At 41.9% G+C, this 10,774-nt stretch overlaps 1 long non-coding RNA gene across 1 annotated transcript; it reads left to right on the forward strand.

The window, feature by feature from the left end:
- Window positions 1-4,520: 4,520 nt before the first annotated feature.
- LOC125297138 lies at window positions 4,521-6,942 on the forward strand. The gene is made up of 4 exons (XR_007193945.1): window positions 4,521-4,998; window positions 5,608-5,936; window positions 6,179-6,233; window positions 6,342-6,942. It is a non-coding gene; the product is annotated as an uncharacterized LOC125297138 (long non-coding RNA).
- Window positions 6,943-10,774: the final 3,832 nt, after the last annotated feature.

The raw sequence follows: 10,774 nt of genomic DNA on the forward strand, positions 1-10,774 counted from the left end.
CTTTTTCTGCCGTGCTCATGAGTGTCTTAATGGCAAGGTACTTGTTTCTCTGCATCTGCAGATGTTTCTGCCTCATGTTTTTCAGAGACTCCTTATATCTGATACAAGAAGGACAATTGGTTCAACCTGTCTTATCTTCAGAGGACTGTTTCAGAACTTGACAGACTTTGCTCGGGGAGCTGTGGTGGTAGTGGAGATTCCACAAAATCTTTGGCTACATATTCCTTCAAACTGACTAAATTCTTGTTCATTACTTAGCTTTCTGTATTTTTTAAGTCTTTTCAACAAGGATCTTCACTTTAGTTTTTGCCTGATCTTCGGTCATTTCTGGTATGTATTTAATAATTTCTCTTGCAGTTTTAGTTCTGCTGGAATCCCCAGCTGTGACGTAAACATGGAGAATATGTCCATTTTGGATCAATTGAGGAGGAGGTACATTACAGTAGCCTACTTGTCCAGGAAGTGCTGTCTGGCTAGACCTGGCTGTGTGTTGGGCCCCTTTCTCCTTTTCATAATTAGCTGTGAAGACATAATATCAATTATTAGGCTAGAAAGCCCCTCAATTGTACATATTGCATATCAATGTTGCAGACAACAAGCAAGCATAACTTTTTGATCACATTCATAGATCCAATTAAATTCCACTAAATTTTGAATTTGAATAAAGTAGGCTACCATCTTATCTTATCTAAATGATGCACACATAGTTATATATATATATATATATATATATATATATATATATATATATATATATATATATATATTTATATATATTTGCTGTGTTCAGCTAGAGGTTACATGAAAAGTGCATGTTGTTTTGCTCAACAACCTGAACCGCTTCTTTGCTCGCTTTGAAGCACAAAACAGCACCTGCCCACAGAAGACCCATCCCCCTCTACATGAGCAGCCCCTGTGCCTCTCTGCCGACAGCGTGAAGAGGGACACTTGCTGCCATCAACACCGTAAGGCAACAGGTCCAGACAACATCCCAGGTCGTGGCGCTGAAGGACTGTGCAGGGGGAGCTTAAGGATGTCTTCACAGACATCTTTAACACTTCCCCTGAAGCAAGCCATCGTCCCATCATGTTTCAAAGCTGCCACCATCATACCTGTGCCGAAAAAACTGCTCCATCCTGCTTCAATGACTACCGCCCTGTGGCACTGACACCCATCATCATGAAGTGCTTTGAGCGGCTTGTCATGTCACATATCAAAGCCATTCACCCCCCACCCTGGACCCCTTCCAGTTTGCATACCGAGCCAAGCGGTCTACAGAGGATGCAATCTGCTCTGCCCTCCACCCAGCCCTCACCCACCTGGAAAAAGAGACTCATATGTGAGATTGCTGTTTATAGACTTCAGTTCTGCATTCAACACCAAAATACCACAACAACTCATCTGCAAACTTGACAAACTGGGACTCAGTACCTACCTCTGCAACTGGCTACTGGACTTCCTCTGTCAGAGGCCCCAAGTAGTGCGTGTTGGCAACAATACCTCAAGCAGCATCACACTGAGCACAGGGGCCCCAAGGCTGCGTGCTCAGTCCGGGTTGCTCTTCACCCTGCTGACGCATGACTGCACTGCAACCTACAGCAACAATCACATAGTGAAATTTGCTGACGACACAACTCTGGTGGGTCTCATCACCAAGGGCGACGAGACTCAATACAGGTTGGAGGTCGACCATCTGACCACGTGGTGCAGGGACAACAACCTCCTGCTGAACGTCAGCAAGACCAAAGAGATTGTTGTTGACTTCCGGAGAGGTCACACCCAACATAAATAAAGCTGACTTTGACTTTGACTTTGACTTTGATGAAAGATCTAAATAGCACTATGCTTCTTCACGTTCTGTCAAAACCACATTGCAATTGCCCAGACCTAACTCTCATATCAAGTCTTATCCTATGAATTTAGACAGGGATGGAGTTACAGGCTAGACCTCAGTAATCTAATTCGAAATTATGTAAACTATACACTGTAACAAGATTCTGTGATTTTCACAGCATCACTGCTGTTTTTGAGAAAAATGTGTACTGTATTTGTGAATACAGTATGTTGCTGTAGTTTCGCTATGAATTATGGTCAAAAATGGTCAAACTACAGTAATAAAAATTTGCTGCGAATCATAACACAGTAATAAATCTGACTCCTCCCTCACTTGTCAGCTTTTTGAAAATTTTGAAAAACATGGCGGAAAATCAGTTGGGGTTTTCTGTTTTCTTTTTTACATAAATACAAAGTTAAGCTCCCAGATAGCAAGGTGACATTGATATTATGTTGATTTTCCATCCAAATCATCATTTTGAAAAGATATTGAAAAGTCATGGATTTATGGTTTACTGGGAAATTTTGACGTGGTGATTGAAACGTGCACCGCGCGACGACGTTTGAACTGTCCGGCGGCGGGAGATCATTTTTGAGCTACAGTTCAGTCAGTCAGACCAACGGTGTTCAGCACTCTGTCAAGTTCGCAGCTCCACCTTAATCGTAAGCAAGCATTTATTTATGTAACGTTAATGTTTCATTGTGAAATTGTACAACATTAAATTCGGGCATGTGTACAGTCTATGTACGTTGTACTGTCTAACTTACAAACTCATCCATGCTTGTTGGATCAACTAAGTAACGTTAGGCTAGCTATCATAGTTGCTGTTGCTGTGAAGGTGGCATTAAGTTTTATGTTACGTTAACGTTTTGGTAGTCTCGTTTATATTAGGCCTACCTTAGTTCTCAGTAAGTTACAGTTTAATATATTCATATAATTTATATAAAACATTCGCTAGTAGTGCTAGGCCTAGTATGTTACTGTCACAATGTTAGGCTGAAGATGATGTGCTGCTGGTTAACGTTAACGTGGAGGTTTAGCTGCTACCAGCTAACTTATGTAACGTTAACTCATCGTAATCAGTACATATATCTATGTGTTGCTGCAAGCAAACATCATCAATGAGCTCACCCAGCTGGCTAACGTTAGCAGCTAAATATACCTTGCGAAACTGAGTTATGCTAACACCATCTTCAGCCTGGCATTTTGACAGTAAACTCAAAAAACATACAGTATATATATAAATGATTATTCTAAAGTTTCACTTGTAAGTAGCCTTCAGTTTCAGTTGAAAATTGTTATCTAACACTGTTTATCTTTTTTTCTTCTATTTCTGCTAGGTGCTGCTTCACTCTGCTACTGGTGGTGGATCAGGCTGACTGCAACCGTTGGTCTAACGTTAGGATGCAGCACACGAGAATTTCTAAACGGAAAAAGTGAATAAATGTACTTGCTTTTCAAACTGATAACAAGTTGTCAATGGTTATTTATGCAAGTTTGTGTAGCCTAAACCATACCTAGGCCTAGTGAAATTTATCCTGGCTGTAGATAAAGCAGGATATGAATTTCCCAAAATTACTGTATATAATATTACAGCACTGGTATTACTACTGTACTAAGTTACAGTATGATCCATAAGTACTGTGATTAAAAATACGGTAGACAATTCAATACTGTATACATTACAGCACTGGTAGTACTACTGTAGTTTGCATTTACAGTATCAGGCATAGGTACTGTGATTTCATATACAGTAGGTGTACTGTAGAGTGAAATACAGCAACTTGCTGGTTATTTGCTGCCAGCAAGTTGCTGTAAATTTTACGTTAAACTTTATGTTAATATTTTAACAAGTATAAGTCAGGAAAACCATGAGATATTAAACTAGATAGCAGCAGTGATAATTTTAAGAAAAACACTGCAAGAATGAGTTCAATCAAGCTGGTGTTAATTAGAATGACACCTGCAGTGCATCTGCCAGGACCCGCCACAAATGTGACTACCGAATTTCCGCGATTTACGGCTCCCACACACAGCTGCGTGCATAGCATTGCTGGAGACGCATCCCATTCACTTTAAACGGGCTCACGTGATCCGTTGCCGAACTGAATTGTGGGTCCGTCCCGTCGCGTTTCTCCTGCTGCTCGCGTTGAGGAGTTCAGCTGTTGCTGCACTGACAGACGGCACCGGCCAATCAAGCCAATCTACGGACGGCACCAACCAATCACATTACGGTTTTACTTCAAGTCATTTGCATAGCTACCGTCGGGAACACCCACTGGAATGCGTTGACGGAAAACAAGCATCTTTAGCAGGTCACTGGCCAGAGTGTTTGAGTTGCGAGAACCGCTGCAAAGATTTCTTACAGAAAAAAAGTCACCGTTAGCTGCACATTTTAGTGATGAGGACTGGGTGTCAAAACTCGCTTACCTGTGTGACATATTCGCTTAATGACCTTAACCTGTCACTCCAGGGGAGAATGACGACTGTCTTTGAACTGGCAGATAAAGTCGCTGCATTTACAAGCTTGATTTGTGGGGACGATGAGTGGACCGGGGTGTATTTGATATGTTCCAAACATTAGTGGGGGTTTTGGGAGAGACTGAGGCAGGGCCCTTTCTCTCGCAGCTGGTGCGCGATCGCCTTCCCAGATAGCAAGCATAGTCGGCCCGATTCTGGCTGAGTGCTGGCAGTGTCGGCTGAAGTCCGAGTCGGCTGAAGCACAGTAAACACAGTCGGCCCGATCCTGGCTGAGTGCTGCCACTGTCGGCGGAGTTTCAGGTCGGCTGAGGCACTGTCCCCTTGAATGGGCCGACACTGACACGCAGTAGTTGGGCTGATTACTGAGTGTCTATTGGCCCGATTGGGGTTTGATTTCTTTTACTGTCTATGGGTTTGATGGGCTACTGCCAGTTTTCGAATCAATCTCGGCAGACGGATTTCATACAGTGTGTGGCCCGATACTTCAGGAACGAACACTGATCAGTATCGTGGCTGTTGGCGGCAAAAATGAAACATTTAGCGACGGACGCTAAACGTACATGGTCCAATTCTGTAAAGTGACTGTCGGCCCATTACAAGTGGAAGAGCCACGAGCAGAGCAACTGTTCAGTTTGAAACCAGCAGGACGGCGCGAAACTGTCTCGTTTTGGACACTGCCTGTGGTAAGTAACATGCAACTTTACCTTTACCTGTTATTGCATGTAAATCATTATGAATGTACGTAGGCTTATTATTGCAGACAAAGTTTAACAAGTAGCATAACAAGAATGGGTGTTTCAATCTAACCCCCTTGACGATGACGAAGCTAGCGGTAACATTCGTTATGATTTCTTAGCCTACTTTGTTCGTTAACGTCAGTGTTGGTGGTCAAAAACGTTCAGTGCTGTAACGTTAGCTATACTTGCATAATTATGTGGTTTTCAAAGAAAAGTGTGATCTAATCATTTTAGAAATAGCTTAGCAGTTAACCAGTATTGCATGACTTAGAATATAGCGATTGGTAGTTGGGCATTTCATCGTTATCTATCCAACTTCAGGCACTAGGCAGGCAGGACTGAGACTGTATGCCTTAAGAGAGTGTGTGTGTGAGAGAGAGAGATGGTAGCAGGGTGGGTCCTGTCCTGGTCATGTAAAGCTCATCAAAATCTGTATTTTAAGGTCGTTCTGTATTTTGTACTGAGGGGTTGTTTATGATCATGTAATCATTTTGAACACATATACTTCCATTAACCTAACGTTACTGTGACTTTTTTTTAAAATGTACACCTCAGAATCCAGGCCACACTGACCAGAGACCTGCCTGCACTCCTTTGGATGAAGAAGGCTACCCGTGTATACATGTGTGAACCATTTCTTGTGTTGGAAAAACAGGAGAATAAGTAATATGTTTTTGTTTAGATGAGCCAAATCATAGGAATCAGCTTTCATCTAGGCCTGTGTTTTGTGATGTGTCATTTTTAGATGCTTTTGGTTTGCCTCATCCATTATGTCAGCAAAGAACAGGAGTGGGCAGGAAACATGCGCTGTTGAAAACATGGCCAACCAACTGGAGCACCCACAAGGCTCTTGTGAAGGAAGTCCACAAGCCTTTGTGCTTCAGGTCTGTATGTGTTGACAAATATGTCTTGCTCTTGGTGATTGTTAAATGCTGATATATTACCAATGACAATCACACAATGTCAATGTTGCCCAAAATAACTACCAGGGAGGTGTTACCAAGACAGCTGCAGAGTGGCAAGACTGGGCTTTAGTAATATTTTGTCAGACAGTAAAGGATAAATAGTTTAATGATTTTTTCTTTTCTTTTGAAATGACATGCTGTCCATGCATCTCAAATTGAAGGATGGATGGAAAGAACTCTTTGATCAACCCCTACAGAGAGCTGAGGTGGCTATCTGTAAGTATATTTGAGTGGACAAACAGAACTTCTCTGACAGATGACATGTTGAAATCTTGCTTTAGACCTCATAATGATCGTATAATATTCTTTTATACCTAAATGCAGTTTGGAGACACCCCCGGCTGGTAGTGCTGCTGAAGCTGGTGGAGGCAACAATGAAGCGGCAACAGAAAGAGAAGGCAGGTGGCAAAGGTTGCTGCTATTGAAAAATACTTTGAGAGTGAGTATGTGTGCATGTATGTAGCTGGGTAGGTCATGGTACATGGTACAAAAATACAGAATTTAAAGCACTAGCACTTAACACTTAACTCACAACCCACAACTACTGACAATGGAATTACTCTTTTAGAGTGAGTGAGTGAGGGAGAGAGATAGAATATTTCTGTAAATGTTTAATGTTAATTTAGAATAATTTATTTCTTTGAATCATTATACAGTTTTAAAATGTTTAATTGTTTGTGTTTTTGTATATGAAAGAAGTCGATTGTTGTAGATAAAAGTAGATTGTATATTTTAACTTGTTTAATTTCTAAAGTGTATATATGTAAAAGCTTGTATAATTTTTAAATGTTTGTTTTATTTGCAAGGTTGTGTTTGTCAAACTTGTTAATAAAAGTAGCTTGTGCTTTTAATTACTAGTTCTGGATTTGTGTTTATTTTCAAGTACTTTTGGTAGTTAATGGGCCACATGTGGCCCGGGGACCCAGCCAACACTCAGTCAGATCAGTTTTATAGTGCGTGGGCCAGTACAGGCCCAGAGGCCCAGCCGACACTCAGCCAACACTCAGTCAGATCAGTTTTATAGTGTGTGGGCCAGTACAGGCCCAGAGGCCCAGCCGACACTCAGCCAACACTCAGTTATATAGTGTGTGGGCCAGACCTGGGCCAACAGAATGTATGACACTCATTTCACAGTGTGTGGGCCACACCTGGGCCAACAGAAACAATGAGAGTCATTTTGCAGTGTGTGGGCCACATCTGGGCCAGAGGAAATTCTTTGTGTCAGTTATCAGTAACTGGGCCATTGTTGGACCGGAGGCAGCCAGAACTGGGCCAACACTCACAAAACCCTGAGGCAAGGTAGTGGGCCAGAGGTGGGCCGGTCAAATTTTGCTATCTGGGTTGTTGCGCTTTCAAATGAGTTTGAGTGTTAGGCTCAAGAGAGTTAGGCTACTTCCCATCCTCCAAAGATCCACGGCAAACCAATGAATGGGTCCGCAACCCATTTGTCAATATCCCGAATAGTCCTAACTTGTCAGCGCAGGAGGAAGAGCAGTTGATCGAAATTGCAAATGACGGTGGTCTTAAGAGTGTGTATGAGGAAACCTCTCTGGCTGGTTTTTGGATCAAAACCAATGCAGAATATCCCGAGATAGCCGTAAAAGCGCTGAAAACGTTGCTACCAGTTCCCACCACGTATCTATGCGAGGCCGGGTTTTCTGCAATGACTGCAACTAAGACCAAATTGCGCAATCGACTGGACATATCAAACACACTGAGGGTGTCACTGTCTTCCATCACCTCCAGATGGATACTTCTTGTTGCAGGGAAACAAGCACAGGGCTCCCACTGATTATATTCGTAATGCACGTTTAGTTCCCATGTTTTGTTCCCATATTTTGTTAAGCATGTTCACACTTGATATATGTAGCTTCAAGTTGTTCAATTTTCATAGTTCATATTGTTCAATTTTCACTTCTTCAAGTTCACGTTTTTCACATTTTTAAGAGTTCGTTACCTTCACTGTTCATACATAACTGGAGCTGAGTTTTCAAGTAATGCATGCACAACACATATGGAACCCACCCCCGGTCCGTGAAAAAATAAAATAGGAATCAAACCGGTCCATGGTACATAAAAGGTTGGGGGCCCATGTAGTAAAGTACCTTCTCCTCCATTAGGTGTCCTAATATCACCCAGAAAGAGCTAAATCGGCAAGTGGAATCCAAGTACCCCTGGCTGCAGCTTGCAGATCGGGGCTGGGCTCAATGTGGGGCGGAGCGCAACGTTGAGCTCAGCCCAACATCAGCTCGTCATTCCCCGTCCTCTTTGTGTCCGTCTTTACCCGGACTCGGAGTTCAATTTTTCTCACGGAACAATGCTTCACTCTAAAAAAGCGTTCCCTCCTTGGACTACTGCCCACGTTAATCATGTCCCTTCCCCCCTAGCCTTCTAGAATCTGTTTCTTGGGTAATCTAAATCTAAGTAAGCTACGCTATAAAGATCATTCCAGTCTGCATAAACATAGGCCTATGGCAATAACATCAATGCATTTCATCTCTAGCCTATCGGTATTTTCTTCAATAGTTTAGTAGCCTGTGCGAGTCCCAAAGGGAACATGCAACAATAATATAATATAATACTATAATATTGGCCTCTATATAGCCTAGCCTTTTGTTTATGTGCATGTTTTTAATTAACAGCGGCATGTAGGCCTGTTAAAACCTTGACGCAGCCATAAAAAAGTGAGGTAGGCTACAGTTGTAACAGTATAGCGTCATTAATGTAACAGCTCTTAAATCTTGAATCCTGCTGGCTTAAACAAAGAGCTTCTGTTTTCATATAAAATCAACAAAAAAGTCCAAATGTATGACTGTTAAAGCTCATTTATTGCATTAGCCATTGCAGACCATATGTCACAGTGTTATGATAGCTGACGCTTATTTTTGTCCACTTGATAAAACCAGTAAATTTAGTTGATAAACTGCTTATTTCTTACATGTCTGAAGCATTTGGTCTAACAGGATATTTCAAGTTGCTCTGTTAACTTTAATTGGGTGTGATCGCGGCACAAAAATCTAAATCCATAACTCGCAATCAGAAGTGTTGCGCGAACAAATCAGTTCATTTTGCCATAGAGACGGGTTAAAACTGACCCGCACAGGTCATGTTTTTATTTCATTTAATTGCATTTGCTATGACTATATAAATGGCACTCATGTTAACTTGAAACAGAGGGACTGAAGATATGAATGACATGATTGAAGTCCACACGCTCAAATTTCACGAAGCAAACTTAAACAAACAGTTGCGATGCTTGAATGTTGCACCTTTTTATCTCTGGTCGTACTAAGTAGACCTTTCATGTTTGGATGGCTGTAAGAATTACATGCTATGATCTTTCCGTAGCTACACCATATCTTGAGAATAAAACATTGATCCATTTGTACAGCTGTTACAATTGTAGGCTATTAGTTCTCCCCTACGCATTATAGGCCTACTAGGCCTAGGCCCTACTGTTAACAAGCGTCAACCTCCGTGTTTTTTTCTCTTGTAGTTTAGAAAATGCTTTTATAGATTTAAGCATTCTTCTTTGAGATCATGTTGAGACATATAACTTGGACAGTAGGAAACAAAGGCCCTACGGACATTGTCAGCGTGAGAAGACGTGCTGAAGGTGGGCTGAGCTCAACGTTGCAATCTGCAAGCTGCAACCAGTGGCTTCTCGTGGAATCTGCTATGCAACTATCACAACACTAGTACAAAACAACACTAGAGGGCGCAATGTGCCCAAAGATCATGCAAAGTAATTTTAAAGAAGCCCTCAACAGAGAGGGGAAAAAATCCGATTTACATCATTCATTAGCTTCTATTTAGCTCTTTACCAGCCATGCATAAAACAAAGATCTAAATTCTAAAAAGAGACACCAATTTCATTAATTCGTTCAGTTTAACCAAGACCACTGAGTTAAAGTAGCCTACAAACATCTGTATCATGAAGGTTGACTTTTGGTATACAACCCCTTCCAGTTGGGGGGCGTGGTAGCCTAAGCGAGATTGAAAAATATGATTAATTATTTTTAAAGTAAATTATTAATAATTTTAAAAGTAAATTATTTATTCGTCATTTGCAGCGGGTACCTGTCAGACATTGGTAAGTTAATGTATCACTATGGAATGCCTTGCGGAAATACTGGCCTTAATATGACTTGACACTCGTCCCTATAATTGGTCGGTGAAGTTATTTTGTATTCTTTTTTTATATCCTGCGTTCAAATCCTGATGTTCTGGAATCAGATCAGTGAGGAGTTGAGCCGAGGTATAGTGACTCACCCAACTGTTCTTGTCTGAGAATTTGAATTAAATCGAAGCAGCACTTTAAAGTCGTCAATAGGCCTAGTCACAGTCTCACGCGCACGCACACAGAGAGAGAAAGAGAGAGAGACAGACGAGGCAGCTTTCAATAACCCAGTCGATTTAAAAGAGTGCTATTAATGGGTGCTGTCCATGGTACTGGACGTCCAGCAGTCGGGAATTAAGATGCCCGTGTGTAGGCTTTACGTTGGATATGGTCATGGAACAAGAACTGCTGAAGTCAGCCTTTCTGGCTGGGCCAGCCCTTTCGTGCCGAAAGGTCAGAAAAAGGGACTCCACCAAACCGTATTTGGATCTTTGCAGAACTGTCCACGCATATACTTGTGCGACACATGGACAGCTAAGGTGGGAGTTACGCCCCTTACCTCGTATGAGTAAGCGCGCCCACGTCTGGAGAGGGTACGTGCCCGCGCAGCTGCAGTCTCATTGACTGTTCCATTCCT

The sequence above is a fragment of the Alosa alosa genome, chromosome 7 (assembly GCF_017589495.1).
Source record: "Alosa alosa isolate M-15738 ecotype Scorff River chromosome 7, AALO_Geno_1.1, whole genome shotgun sequence".
Classification (NCBI taxonomy): Eukaryota; Metazoa; Chordata; class Actinopteri; order Clupeiformes; family Clupeidae; genus Alosa; species Alosa alosa.